The 16,129-nt window shown below is 33.9% G+C and overlaps 1 long non-coding RNA gene across 1 annotated transcript; it reads right to left on the reverse strand.

Moving 5' to 3' along the window:
• Window positions 1-5,085: 5,085 nt before the first annotated feature.
• LOC137854106 (uncharacterized) lies at window positions 5,086-15,348 on the reverse strand. The gene is made up of 4 exons (XR_011094957.1): window positions 14,650-15,348; window positions 8,787-14,146; window positions 7,311-7,913; window positions 5,086-5,976 (listed from the first exon to the last, which is right to left on the reverse strand). It is a non-coding gene; the product is annotated as an uncharacterized lncRNA (long non-coding RNA).
• Between the last annotated feature and the right edge of the window lie 781 nt (window positions 15,349-16,129).

Raw genomic sequence — 16,129 nt, forward strand, 5'->3', positions numbered from 1 at the left:
ACCAATGGGAAGGTCACCTAGAAGATGGAGCCAGGCTCTTCAAAGCCTGGTGGAGTATAGAAGTTGAAACAAGAGAGGTTCAGATTTCATGAGAAAAATCCTTTTCTGCATGAAGATAGTCTCACACTGGACCAGGTTTCCCAGAAATGTTTTTCAGGCTCCATCCTTTGAGCTTTTAAAGATTCTACTTGATAAAGTCCAGAGTAACTTGATTTGATCTAACAGCTGACTGTATTTAGAGGAGGAAATTGGACTACAGACATTCTGAGATCCATTCCAGCTTGAACTTTCATATGGTCCTGTGGTCCTAAACAGTCTCTTAAACTAAGTGGGTGACAAGAGGTCACCTGCTGCTGTGTAGAATATGCTCTATATCTAAAATTCTGGGGAAGGTGCAACAAAAGGACATTAATAGCCTTAGATAAATATTAGAACCCTAAGTAGTGTTATTCTTTTCATTTTTGTTTTAAATTTTTCCTCAGAATAATTTTCGTCTAGGAAGGGAGAAGAAAGAGCACATTAATGACCTTTATGTTTTCAAAGAGGTGAGTAAAAAGTTATTAAACTGCAGTCAGGTAAGCTCTTTGCACAGCCAGACAGGGAAATATTTGCAGAGGCTACGAGGTGGGCTTTGGGCAGGAAATGGTTTGGATTCATAAAAGCGGAAAAGCGTTTAGCTAAATATTTACCTTGTATGCAGCTTGGAGTGGTCAAGAGAAAACAGAAGGTCTGTATATGACATTTGCAGATATCTCCAGGTAATACTAAATATAGGCAGGAGTTTGTCTTTGGGGAAAGAGGCCTTGATACTAACATACCATTACTTGTAGAATTTATTTCTGAATCCCACAACATACCTAACATAAGTGCCTTACATTAACAGAGTAGAGGTACAAGCTGAGCTATATGAACACAGTAATTTATACAACTCTACAATATGTTTCAAAGTAGCACTACGATAGTTATGAGAACTTCTGAATTAACTAGGAAATATATTAACTCTTGAACTAGTGGATGTCACTAAATAAAGCAATAAGCAGTTTTTCTTGAATGTAATATCTGCATCCCAAACGCTAGGGTTCCTTTCTTGTTTTGTTTTGTTTTCTATTTGAACTATATGAAAATGACGAGTACTTTGATAATCTGAATTTATAAAGGAAATGCATTTGCATTCAGCCAATAATGATTCCAATTATAAGAAATAAATTGAATAATTTCACAATCTTTAATGCATTTATCTACAAAATACCCTGTAATGAGAAACATATATTTATGCCCCCTTATCAGTAGAAAACTGAGTCAGCAGGACTGGAAGACTGCCAGAGAAGTACATTATCAATGGAGCCTCATCCTGCTTCCAGATATTCCCATTGGCTTTGGTCTTTCTCTTGGGCTCAGTCACTGCTTATGTGAGCATCTCTTGCTGTCTGCTCAGTGTTAGGTGTTGCCATTTGTTGGCCCATGCTAACAGATCCAGAGTCATGTTCCCTAGTGCCGTTTGAAACACCTATACAGGCTGTCAGCTCTGCCACAGGAACTGCGGGCTGCTTCAGTTTGGCATTGTTCTCCAAATGGGAGATAATGCTGATGTTTTGAAGATATTTTGATATTTTTTTTTCAGTATAAACCCTTCTCTAGGAGGTCCTGATTTTTTCCCACTGACTTAAGGAGAAGTCTAATTATCTCATACAGACCCTAACAGTGGGATTAATTTCAGAATAACTAATCTGACCATACTTATATGTCAAAAGGCACCTGGAGCCAGGATTGGTTGCCCACATAGACACCTACCCAGTACCATTTAAAATACTCTGTTGTGTCGCATACAGCCACACAGGGCTGGCAAATAAATACTGCCGGACTTGCAAGAGATACATGCCTATTTTAACAGCAGATGGAGGCCAGGACTTAGACCTCATAGTCCCTGACATGGCACAAGAACCTGGCATTTTGGCAACTAAATCAACCCCACTAACAGGAATGGGATTGTGGACACCTTGTACTTTCCTAGACCCCTACCTCCAGATGCCAAATTTTAATCCCATCTTAACCTCAAACTGGATGCCAGCTCATATTCTTAGAAGGTTGAAGTGACACTAGAGATTGGATCAAATGACACCAAATTCTCTATGCTTACTGAATCCCACCAAAGATGGGATACAAAATTTAACTATTGTAAGTATTCAGTTCTATGAGAAGGAGATGACTGGAATATTTGTAGGATAGGTTGCTAAAAGCTATAAGGAATGAAGATGGAGAAGGGAAAGGGATAAAGGGAAGGAATTATGATCTCATAGTTTTTTTCTACTTTTTGTTTAAACATCCAGGATTTTCAGGCTTTTTTTTTTTTTTTTTTTTTAGCAACAAACACCCAGAACGACTTAGATATACCTTGAATTTCCTGTTGTTGGTAATCCTTATTTTCCTCTTTGACTTTCATGATGACTGGTAAGTACTAGATAGATCTAGTAGTGACAACAGAATATTGTTATTACCAGTAGTAATGGTCAGTTGCTCAACAAGACAACCTATAATGATTGTTTTGGAAACAATTTTTTTGACTTCTGTACTTGATGTCACATAAATTTGGTTTACTGATAACAATGTAACAATGTTGATAGCAATAAAAAAAAAAAAAAAGGAATAAAATGACCCTTTTCAGCAGAATAATGCTTATCAATTTCTACTTTGTGATAGGTTTATTTTATTCCTATTCCTGATATTCCTTTGTGGATGTGCTGTATCTGCAGTAGTTGATTAACTGACAGTAAACGTAATTATGTAATGCCTAATTTACCTTTACTTTCAGCTAATTGGTCAATTAGCATGATTTGGGGAATAATCAGTTTACAGTGCTAAACACACAGATGGGATTTGGCAAAGAGAGGCCAGAAGTACTGAGGAAATGGTGGTATACAGATTTACTCATAACACTTTTTCTAAAGAAATGTTGCAGTGATGCTTACCAAGTTTGAATCCTCAACTAATTTTATTTATCAGACCAAGTGTTATTAAAATTAAAAATTAATTAAAATTCAATTAAAAATCAATTAAAAACTATTGTCCTCAATTTATAATTAAATATGAAAAAGCAAAAACAAACAAACAAACAAAACGTTGCTTGCCCTGTGTAACCTATGTGATAGGAAAACTGCTATAGGTCAAGTTTAATCATATAAGTATGTCAAACCTACATCACTTTAATCCCTGTAACAGACTGAAACAATCCAGAGTTGACCTACTATTTTTATGCTACAGACCAAACATGCAGAATACCTGAAAGCAGGTGAATTTTCTGCGAACAGTGTAATTAACGGAATTGCTTATTCAATTTATTTGATTGTACATTAAATATAGTCACAGTTACTATCAAGGGGTGGTATTAGCAAATTCCTGTTATGGCCATCAGCAAGAACTCAATTTTCCACATTTTACCTATCTCAGGTCTGTATAAATTCAAAACAATTGAATGTATTTCTCCTCTTTGTGATGCAATTTCTCTTTCTCACAATCTTTGCAGAACCAGCAACTGTAATTGCAGCCTTTTAGGTTCAGGCATGTACTATTTCATGTTGCTGAAAGCCTCCCACTGTCTAAAAAGTTTAGTCAATAAATATTTTAATGGTAAATTGTATTTACCTGCCACTTTAGGGCTTGGTTAGCTACTGTATACAGCATCATTTAATGATTTAAAAAATCAATCATTTGACCACTGACAGGCAAAAGAAAAGTAGTCTGTCTTGTGTTATGTTAGAAGTGTATAGTATTTTAGAAACAGTGTTTCAACAAACAAGCAGCAGAAGTATATAGCTACTGCTCTGTTTCAGTCATATCAGTAATTGGAGACAATTATACCATGAGCTGTGTATCATCAATTGTGTTATCTGCTGCAGTAAAATTTGATTACCCAACTATACTCAGATTACCAGCCTTTGTTGCAGGTTTTCTTCTGTTTACTTAAATACTGTATTTTTTTTTTTTCTTCCTCTCTCTCCTCTCTCTCCTCTCTCCTCTCTTTCTATTTTTTTTTTTCTCTCTCTCTTTCTCTCTATTTTTTTTTCTCTCTCTCTTTCTCTCTTTTTTTTATTTTTTCTCTTTTATTTTTAATTTAGGAATGATTTGAAAATTTCATTCTAGTAACAAACCACTTCAAGATACAATCTTCAAGATCTTCAAGAGACTTGCCTGACTATTGGCTTGACTGAATCCTTTATAAGTTAGTGGGAGCTTTCTAATCTTTTCAGATGTGGCTGGATGTTAGTGTATATGACTTACTGCCTTCTTGTTAGTATGTTTATGTTCTCATGGGAAAGGTATATGATCAGCATTACTTCTTATGAATTCAGTAATAGAAAGTAATTTTCCTATAAGACCTCCTATCTAAGAGATATTAGATATTTCTATTCCGTAACATTCAAAGATGAAAAAAGTTTGTGTACTTTATCAGCCTTTCCAATGTATACATGATTATCACATCTTTGGTTTGTACAGATAATGAAGATATAAAGACATAGGTGTAGATATTCATCATATTTTTAAAAATGTCTTTCTAGCAGATCATTACATTTCTTTTGTCTCCATAAGGTGATACATTACCCGTTTTAATAATTATTTTTATAAGCCTGTTCTTCTAGGTACTGACAGTCAGTGTATTAAACATATAGATTATATAGAAGTATATAGAATATACAAGAATATGTATATATTATATATATATGTATATATATGCATAGAATAGAAAGACAGTCCTCAATCTCAGGCAACATAGTTAAGTTAATAAACTAGTCAGCAAGACTAGTGCTAATCTCAGTGCACCTAATTCTTGCTCACTGAGGATTTGGTGATACTTTAAGATACACTGTGCTATATCGTATACTTCCTTATCGTTTTCTGTAAAAATAAGCAAAAGTCATAACTTAAAATTATAAAATTAGAAGTAAAATACAGATCAAAATAAGTGATTATAAAAAGCCAATAAAATATAGTCATGCTGCCTTGCAATTAAATCAAGTACTGAGCCCTTATTTATTTATTTATTTATTTATTTATTTATATATTTATTTATTTATTTATTTATTTATTTCAGTAGTAGGAGAAGTTCTTACTGGCTGCATTTTTTATTTATTTATTTTATTTTATTTTACTTTACAGCAGTAGTGCAATTTTGAACAAATCTTCCAGTCATCCTGACTTTATGGACATCGTCTCAGTTCACAGAAAATACATGGGGAATTTACCCCAGCTCCATACCCATCAGTAATGGGGACACAAAAGCCTAAATCTAAACCTTATATCTTGTGAATAATGAATATTTGGTCTAAGGAATATGACTAAATCTACTACAGAAGAGCATTCCTTCTGAAACTCTTCAAATGGTAGACATAACTGACCTGCTCCTACTGTGCCAAATTGCCTGTTAATTGAGGCCTAATAAATATCTTTATTTTACAGTGGTTAGTGAGAAGTCTTCCAGACTTTGATATTTCTTCCACAAGAAATAAGGAACTGAGATGAGCTATAGAAAAATTCTTTTAATGAACTCAAAACAAGCTTCAAGTAGTTATGGTTAATCCCCCCCCCCCCAAAAAAAAAAAAAAAAAAAAAAAAAGGAGGGTGTGGGGGGGTTATTTAAGTTGTATATAGTTAGAATGGGCTTATATTCTGCCCAAACTCTTCTTATCTCCATTTCCAGTGTAATTTTAAACCTTACATTTTGAAATAATTTATGGAATTTCCAAAGATGAGGTAAATAAAATGTAAAACTCTGTATCACCTGACTGAATTACTCTTATTCAAGCCATAGGCAAGACTGTATCATTTCAGGTTCCCTGTCTCCAGCCTGGCTACACAGGAATACAAAATATTTTAGCTACAGAAAGAATAGAAAATTCTGCTGTGAAGCTACTAATAGAAAAGGCATTCTGCATTCTCCACTCATTTATCAGCAATGCAATGCATCTGAAGTATGGTCATCATCTAGAGAGAAAACACAAATGGATTGAAGAGTCAGTATTTTATAAAATTGTCCTGTGTCATCAGTATATCATCACTATAATAAATACTGGACACAATGATCTTGCAATTATTAGAGCCATAATTTCAGTGAACAAGTACAGATGCTCCCGCTTGAAACTTGCCACCACAGCTTTGAGTCATAGCTATTATTACTGCTTTCCTTTCTTACTCTATGTGAGACTAAAACAACAGAAATCCTGGTACTCAGTCTTATTTTAAACTACAAGCTCTCCTGTATTAGAAGAAATACCAGTTTAACTTATATTACTTGAAAAAAAAAAAGTTATGCAAATGCAAAGGCAGCATGGATGCTTGTATTTCAATTTTAGCCTAATTTACAACAATTAATCTTAAATAAACAACCGAGACTTTCACATCTGTCAGATTGAGAATAGATTAAGGATATTCCTAAAAGTACTAACTTGTTTGAAATCATACCATTAAATCAGATCTTTAGATTGAATCAAAATAGAATATGGGTGAGGAGTTGAATTTATGTTTTTTATAGCTTTTCTATGTTGCTGGCACATTTTTCTTGCAGACTTAACATTAACTACATATACTGAAGCGCCAGATGTCATACATCGGTGTCAAATAAAACATTTCTAGCTTCTAACAGAACCTAAGCTGCACCCAGCCTGTACAGAGGGGAAAGAAGGAGGTATACCATTCTTTCAGCACCCACAGTGTGTTTTGCCATGTCTTTGCATATAATTGCATTCTCATTATGTGGTCATGGGCCCATGTTCCATGGGCGACTCAGACCAACCTTTCTCAAGGAAGTTGCACTTCACTTGTCCTGCTCTATTGTTTCTCTTTCCCTATGCGAAGTGCAAAATGAAGATGGTCTCTTGACCATCTTCCTGATACCTTTCTATAAGAGTTTCTCTATGAGTGCTGAGAATTGCTATAAAGGAACAAATTCCAAATTTAGCATTTGGAATTGCTATTTCGAATCAAGAGAGAAGAGAAAGACTCATTTGTCTATTTTCTATTCTTTCAGCAGAAACATTTTTGAAAAATTCAATGAGAGGGTTTTTTCTACCTTCCAGATATTGCTTGTGAAAAGAGAATGATCCAGCTTATTTTAGGTAAGTACCTAAAAGTTCAGGGTTTAACAAAACCACCTCTGAGCTTGAAAACTCAAGTCTCTCATTATCTAATTTGCTGTGAGACAATTGGTTGCAGTTAAAATAAGTTTCCATTACTTCTTCATCCAATACTATTGCCAGAGCTACTTGCTAATCAAATTGACAACAGTATAATGACTAACATAATCATCACATTTCACTCACCATGTTTCAACAGTTCAATTTTTATCTCGTGGTTCCCTTTTCCTTTTTTGCCTTGGGCTTATCTATTTTTTGACACAAGAACAACTGTGGTCTTCAATTTTTCTTGAAGAGACAATCTTCAATATTCATCAAGGTACAAAAATATGACATATCTTTCAATCTGCCAGCATCATTTCTTGTTCTGGCTGCTGAAAATAACTCTTTAATGATCCAGTTCTTTCTGGCTTACACTAGATAGTCAGTCACTTTACCAAAGCAATGCTCTTTTCATGAGGCATGAAGCAGCTTGGCACAGATCTCTTTTAATGCATATACCCTAAGAAGTCATGGAAAAATAATCAGGTGTACACTTCACAGCTGAAATTGTTAGCTACCTAAAATGTAACAGGTAAGTACAAAATCCATTGGGTATGATTTTGAAAGAATTTCAGCACTTCTAGAGTCAGGCTATATGTATTTCTTATTTTTTGTTATTTAGAGTTGTTATTAAGTCACATCAAGAAATAAAAAGACAAGGGTAGTATTGAAAGAAGTTGTCAAAATATCTATGTTGTGCCAGTTGTAGATTAGGTAGGCCTTCTGTTTTCATTCAGGTCAAGAAGCCTGACAAAGAAAGAAAATATTTGGGCTTTTTGTGGTTATAATCAACAGGATAAATTAATATATCAAGCTACAAATGTGAAGAAGAAATTCATAGTTAAACAGGTATTTCCTTTCCTGCTTTGTACATCAGTACAATATTTAGCTTAGCTTACTTTTTCCATGTAAAATAAAAGACTACAAGAAAATATAAGAGTGCTACACTTTTTCAGACAAGGATGTCAGTTGTGTGCATCACTTCTATCTTTTTCACTATCTGATATTTAAAATGAGTCTGTATCATAGCAGGTTTCATTTCAGATGATAAAGGAAGTTAATAATTAGATGGTGTTCCTGGATTCACTGAATCCAACCTTTGTTAAGCAGCAGTTTCCTGTATATTAATAGATTGGAAATTATTCAGGAAATTGCTTTAAAATGATGGAGTCACTGAACATTATTTTAATGTCAAATGACTTGAACGATTCTGTTGAAATCATCCAGAATGCAGAGGTCAATGCTGCACTCTAGCATGGCGCCGACGTGCCTCAGGAGCTGAGGAGACTCAGCTCTGTTTTGAAATAACATGTAAAGATAAAATGGAACACAACAAGGAAATCTGCTTGTAGAGCTCTTTATTATTATTATTATTAAACAATAATACTAAATTATAGTTTTGTTTTATACTAAAACAAAAATAATACAACAATAATTATGATTAAATAGCTTTGATATCATTTTAATATATCTTATATGTTGTTTCAGATTTTGTCCAGGTTCAAGTGTGATAGAGGAATGTTTCGACTGCTACTTTTAAGGCCATATTGAAATCAGCTGGTTGAAAGGATTCCTTTCACAGGCTACAGGGTACACAGGCTTTTCTGTACAAGTACTCACCGAATAGTCACAATGTATAATATTCTTCCAGATTCTTGACTCTTCCAGATCTTCTACACCATAAAGAAGAAAAAAAAAAAATGGAAAAGATGGTTAGCCATCAAAATAAATTACTGAGTGATACTAAATACATGTATATCAAAAGTTCTCATCACAATCACAATGCCTATTCCCACAGACTTATATAAAGTGCAACTTACATTTCAAATCTACTGATTCATAGTAGCCAAGGAACCAATGTGTCAACTCCAATATTAGTTTTAATTCTGCTATATGAATTAAACACTAATTCACTCTGAAGAAGTAGGAAATGTAGCAGCCTGATTTACCAACATGTGGATTTCATCTTCTGAAATACCTAACTCATTGTGACTGTTTTTGCAACAAAAAATAGCATAAATAGAAACTCAGACAGTGAATTCAGAGACATATTCAAGTGTCCAAGTAGTTTCTCTCATATTTCAAATCACTTCTCCTAAACTGGAAGAGAAATCACAGGCTTGTATTGAATAGAAGCATCTGTTTGTAAATCATATTTAACAAGGTAAAAAATGATACTTTCATTCATACACACTTATTAAAACTTTTTTCTTTTTTTTTTTTTTAACTTTAGTTAGATGACATTAAAGGGTTTGTCTGTTTGTATATTTGTTGTATTTGTATGGAATATTTTTCTGAGGTACCTAAAACATTTAAATGCACTTGTGAAAGTTTTTATCAGCAGTTTTTATCACTTCACCAGATTTCTTTCAACAGAACAGTTTCAGATGAATGATCTGTATGAAGACATTACCATTGGCCTGAAACATAAACACACAGAATCCCTTAGACTTGCATGACACAAAGTCAATTACTTGTGGAACTGGGCAGTCTTAAACTTGAGAGACAGATCCTAAATCGTGGCAATGCAATTTTTGTACAGATTCATTGTGCTGTTTACAAGTGGAAGAATTTTGTTACTTTAATGTTTCTTATTAGCTTTAAGTTGGCCTTCAAATTAGAAAGTAAGTAGAAATGCAGTTGTTCCTTGTATGAAACACTGGGAAACTATTTAGCTTTCTCCAAAATTTTGCCTAGCTTTGGAGACTGATTTTCAGTGGTCTGTAATTAAATAAAATGTTTTTGTTGCAATGTCTCATAACTATGTGATACCATAGTACATTTACATACTATTGTTTTACCCATTATTTATAACCTAGTCTGGTAATCAATTTGAATTCTGTATTTTCCATTGCTCTCCTTCCGGTTGTTTTGTATGTTTAAAAATACACAGCATCTATACATTTCAAAACAGCTGCTGAACTTACGAAGACCAGGACTACTACAATTGTAGCATCTTTTCATTCCAAGCAGAAACTGTACTCTGGGTGGAAGAAAAACAGATTAAGTTACCGGAACATATGCAAAAGATCTATTATACCCAGCATCTGCACCAGTGTATATATAAAACAAACAAACAAAAAATATGCTGGCCTGGAATTGCAGTTGGTGAAAACTGGCATAGCTGATAAGAAGTCAGCTGTCTTACACAATTTATTTGTAGCATGACTTTGGAAGTTCAGTTTGCTTGATTTCTGATAAAAATGCTTTAAGTACTGCTTCTTTGTATCTGGTACTGCTGAGTCCTTAAATACCTGGCTGATCCCACCTGGACTGAAGCAACATGCCTAAAAACCAAAAGGACCCTTGGCAGGGAGATCTGAACCAGCGACTTACCACAGGGTCCCTCATGCAAGCGACTTGTCTTCAAGTTTACCCAAGCAGAAGACTGAGCAGAATGAGAAAGGAGAGAAGGATCTCATACAAATTGTTTACCTGAACTGAGATTCAGCCTGTATATCACAAACATCTCTTTTTTTTTTTTTTTTTCTTCAAATATAACGAAGTATAGTCTATTAAATTTGTTTCATTTGTGGCTATATGGCATGTTTGCTATGGCATGTTCTAATAACCCCCACCCCAACCCTCTGTTTTTATCAGCAAGAAAGGAAGTAAACTTTAGGAAGAAAACTTGATATGTGACAATCACATGAAAAACACTACTATTTTAGTTCCTTGGGAGTTACAATGTTTTTTGAGTCACCAAAGCATTCACAAGGCAGAATTTACATGAGAAATGGGATTTGATATTTCAAAGTCAAAATAAAAGTATATGTTATATAAAAATAGTACCATAAAATAGGTCTTGTATAAAAGACTGTAATTTTCTGGCCTAGGACAATATACTTGCAGATACAATGTAGGCTTGGCTAGGATTCTTATTAAAAATGATATTCACAATTCACAGACAGAATTGTGCCTGTGTTTGTGTGACATATCAGATGCTTTACACCTTTTGTATTCATTAAGAAATATCATATCATCAATATTCATTAATTGGGAAATATCAATGAAAGCAGAAAAGTTATATTGAGGACCTGAGTACTGCTGAGTCTCCTTTCCTAGGAAAACTTCCACTTCTTTTCTTCTAAGTTATCATCTTATTCTTATATTTCTAATACTTTTCCCCTTAATATGGTCTTTAGTTTTAAAGTATTTCTACTGATATCTTGCATTAATATTATTACAATAAAATACAACTAGTATAAAAATATCTTAACACAAATTTATCCCAGAGCTTTCTTTAACTTTCCTTCAAAGGTTTTCCATCATGAAAATCCTCTTGAGAGCCAATAGGAAACACTGATAAGTGTCTTGATTCCACAGCAAATAAGATTTTATGAAAATGTGAGAACTGCCACAGTTGCAGCTCAGAGTATGTGATTTCTTCTTCCTTTGTTACAGATCAGATTAATCACATTGTATATAAAACATAATCTGTACTTTTGGTTTTCAACATTTCAATAGGTAATCTTACATGTAATCTTACATGGCTGAATGCTATATAACAATTTGGTTATGTTCAACTTGTTCAAATATTCTTTTAAACATCTTTTTCTCTGTGCAGGAAAATAAATGATTATAAGCTTAAAACAAACATGTATAACATGTAAAGTGTGATTAAACAATATAAACAGCCTAAGCTCCGTGGACCCTAATAATTATCATATGAAAGATAAGGAAAATATCCTTAAAATGCTTATAGATGTGCTTACTGAACAGTGCCACTGGCATGAGCTGGTAGAGATGAAGACCTGAAAAGCAAGTGAACAAGTGACAACTTGCATTACTTAGTTCACTGAATCTTCTTTCTTTTCTATTTTTTCTTTTCTTTTTTTTTTTTTCTTTCATTAAACATTAGATTTCCTGCAGTAAAAGAATCAATTGAGTAATCAAACTCATATGTTAGTCAATTGGTTAGCTAGTATCTCTGCAAACAATATTAATTGTTATCCTTTTATGTAGATGAGAAATTGTCCCTTTGAGAAAAGAGAAAAAAAAAAAAAAAAAAAAAGTGAAAAGATTCACAAACTCTAAACAATACATTTTGAGTCTTTTTCCACAGGAGAGCTAACTGGAAAGTCTGCTAAACCATTTGTCCAATCCTCTGGTACATATAGGTTGTGTCAATATTGCTAACTAAAACAGAGAAATATTTTGAACATCAGATCACTGATTGTCCATACTGCTAAGTTCTTACATTATTCTGCAGAGTTTGTCCCTTCAGGATATATTCATGTGCCAAAGAGTTCAAATGCTGTCAGTCTATCTGCATAGCAAGGAAGGGCAGGGAAAAAAAAAAAAAAAAAAAAAAAAAAAAAAAAGCTCTATAAGCTGTACTCTTGGTCTGAAAACTTTACATAAAAGTTCACTTTCTATTCCAGTCTTAAACATCATCTCTTTACTTTACAAATTGGGGAAAACTCAAGCATAGCATCTCCTAAACTTGTACCTTGTTTTTCCTGTGCTGCAGCAACAAAACTTTTTGAACTTTGAGAATCTGAATGAGCATCAAACTGAGATGAATATCAGAGGCAGTCTGATGTAGTACTGGTGGAAGTAATTCTCAATACAAAACACATCTTTGGCTGCTCCGGCTGCTGCAAATGTGGGTCTTGGGACATCCTAAGACCTAAGTTACAGTTGGGCTGTGCTTCAGTTCAGGAAGTACTATATGGTGTTCCCCAGCCCCATTTTCAGGGCGCTTGCTGGAGATAAGACTGAGAAATCTGCATGAGACAGAAAATGGACAGGCTTTCTTGAGAGGCAAGATCACAAGAAAAAAAAAAAATGCTTCTTGCATCTATTTCTCCCAGAACCTTAGAGAGCAAAATCCAAAACCTTCTCAAGCCTGCGAAAGGGAAGATGCAGAGATTTTTCACACAGCTAACCTAGATGAGATATCTTTTCCATTTTGTGTAGTCTCAGAAGGAATGAATGGGCCTTTTACTTGTATTTTTGTCCTGAGTTTTTCACAATAGAATACCATCTTCAAAGAAAGGAATAAGAAAATGTACAGATATAATAAAACCAATTAAAAAGAAAAATGCATATATGGTTTTAGAATATATTATTGTTCTCAAGTCAGCAACTTTTCATGCAGAAAATATTATCAGTTTTGAAGAAAAATATTGAGTAGAGAGGATCACAAATTGATTTTAAATGGTTCCAAGAACAAAAGGTGCCGGATGGCTGTCTGCTTTTTTTTTTTTTTTTTGCTTTTTTTTTTTTTTCTCTTTTAAAGCTTACTGTGAATCAGGCAAGATCTAAAAATAAGAAAGATCTAGCTGAATGCAAAACACAGTGTGTTCATGAGATGAATCTCAAAAGGAAATACAATAAAATTATCAGCTAGTAATGAAATAAAGAAAAGAAATATAGATCTATGCCTGCTGTTCAGAATATGAGAAATTTAATCATGACTGGGTTAAGTGAAACAAATACATCAAATTCCTCCAGAGACTCTGTATATAAATAGTTAAAGGAATGGCATTTGGAGTGCTCTATTACATGGTTTCCCAGTTGAAAGTAGCATAACATATATATCCAGAGATGCTATTTTGAACCAGCTCAATTTTTCTAATTTTGTCTACGAGTAGTTTACCTTTTCAACTTGCAAACAAAAGAAGAAATAGAAACAGCATTTTAGAATTAAAGTTAAATTAAAGTAGAATTAAAGAATTCAAGGGGCTCAAAATTAATTTAAACAGGCCCATTTGTATCTCTGAGAGTTTAACTTTGGTATGAAAGAACAGGGCCTAGAATACTTCTTTGATAATGACACATTACTACCAACACTTTGTCAAATTAAATCAACCTTTATAAATCAAAGTTCACTACCTTGGGCATTTCCAGGTGTTTAACTCCAGCATTTTCATTCATCAAAGGCCTAATGAAGTGTTGAACATCCTTAACTGTGGCTGAAGGGGTGGACTGTTACCTCAGAAAATCCAGGACTGGGGGAGGATTCAGACACTCCTCTGAAAGATAGTATGGAAAGTGTCACAGTTGCAATTACACTAGTGTTTATATCTTTTGTCTATTTCAAAAGGATACTTTAAGTGAAAGGTGGAACTTCAGTCTCCTTGTTGTAGATGACCCTGCCCAATCATATCAGTATAGGAGCTGTGCTCTGCCAGCTCTACTTCCCACCCATCCTTCCAGATCTGTAACAAAATAAAAATGTTACTGACAGAAGCACCCAATAAACCCAACTTTTGATTTTAGAGGCTCAAACCCAGTTATTCAGCCTGCACACCAGTCTTCCCAGGCCATTTTCTGTAAGACTTGCCCACTCAGTTACCTGCTTCCATGCCTTGGCAAATCTGGCTGCAAACTTATTCAGAATTTCACTTCTTTCCAGTATCTCTGTCAGCATATTCAAAACCCACTCTCTCTCTCTTCTGCCTACCTCAGCATCTGTAAAATTTCAAACTTTGCTTTGAGCCTTAATCCAGGGACTGGGATGTTGCACACCACTAACCTGTTTGGAGGCATGTTCTGTTTCTGGTCCACAGTGTTCCCCAGTGCCACATAGGGATGAATAGCAGATCACCTTTGTTCTTTCAAGGACACAATGCTTGCAGTGTTTCCTATTGGTTTTGATCTAACAGCTTCCTCTGATTTACAGGCAGTATAATAGTGAGTCAGTCTGAAGTTTGCACATTTACAGGAAATAAAGCAAATCTCTTCCTCATTCTGCAGAATATATAATAGAGCAAAGCAGTAATAAATGCCTAATGATTTCTTGCTCTTCCAACATTTGGTGCGGCATACTCAGATTTTTATCCAAGTAGGAGGGAAACACTAAGTGGAGATTCTTTTGGAAAGGGAGTTCATTCAGTTTATATGGATCTCTGTTTTTCTGCAGTGTTTGTGTTCTTTGGAAAGCACATTTTCTATATCGCTCACTAAGCAAATAAAATAAAGACTCTTGACCCCCACACTGTTCTTCAGATGTGGAAAGGAAATGAAATCAAACTTCCTCAGTTTTTTGTAATTCAAATTCTTCCCCTGAGGGCAGAGCTTAGGGAGAAAAGGACCTACATACTCTTCTTTCCTACTGATTTTACACAAAACCAAAAGAAGCTCTTTCATTAAAAGCCCATCCAAAATCTATAGGATTGTGTACCTTGTTTTCTTTTTAGAAATTTTGATGGTATTTTTTCAGTGATTAAATTGCATTTTCTTAACAGCTTTATTAGAAGGAAGCAAGAAAAATATATATATATAAAATAAAATAAAATAAAATAAAATAAAATAAAATAAAATAAAATAAAATAAAATAAAATAAAATAAAATAAAATAAAATAAAATAAAAAAGACTTCAGTGATTTATATGGTTTAACAAGGAGGGGATCATTGTTCTGGTTACTGCAACTATTCTGGGTAAACAAATTGTTATCAATGAAAAATTCAGATGCAAATGTGCTAACAACTTAGCTGAGAAAAAGCATCTGAATCAGAAAGAACCTTGGCATTAACTTTAGCAGAAGCCCAAGGTTGGTGAATTCCTATTAAGACTTTCTTATATCTTACTTATAACCTGCAGCTTCTTCACTGATTGATCTGACAGGATACCTTGATGAAATTATATGAACTTTAAAGGAAGACCAAACTCTAGAGCACTGTCATGATTTTCCATTTTAGTTATCAAATATTGGATGTTGAGAGAGCTTGAAGAAAAGTTATATGTATGTATAAATATTTACATGCTGTTTTTTTTTGTTTTGTTTTGTTTTGTTTTTCTGTTATAATGTGAAACAAGACAGTGAATTTTCTTGGCTTGTTGTGTTTCTCAGATTGCTGAGAAATATATTTAACAAATCTGTTAATAAATCAGCAAGTAGACAAGTGTCTACTAACCACGGTACCCTCCTGGACATGGTGAGTTTCATAAGTAATCAGCTGTAAGTCAGTATTTTTGGAGTTGCCTAAGATGCATTAAAAAAACATGTTTTGAT

The sequence above is a fragment of the Anas acuta genome, chromosome 3, assembly GCF_963932015.1.
Source record: "Anas acuta chromosome 3, bAnaAcu1.1, whole genome shotgun sequence".
Lineage (NCBI taxonomy): Eukaryota > Metazoa > Chordata > Aves > Anseriformes > Anatidae > Anas > Anas acuta.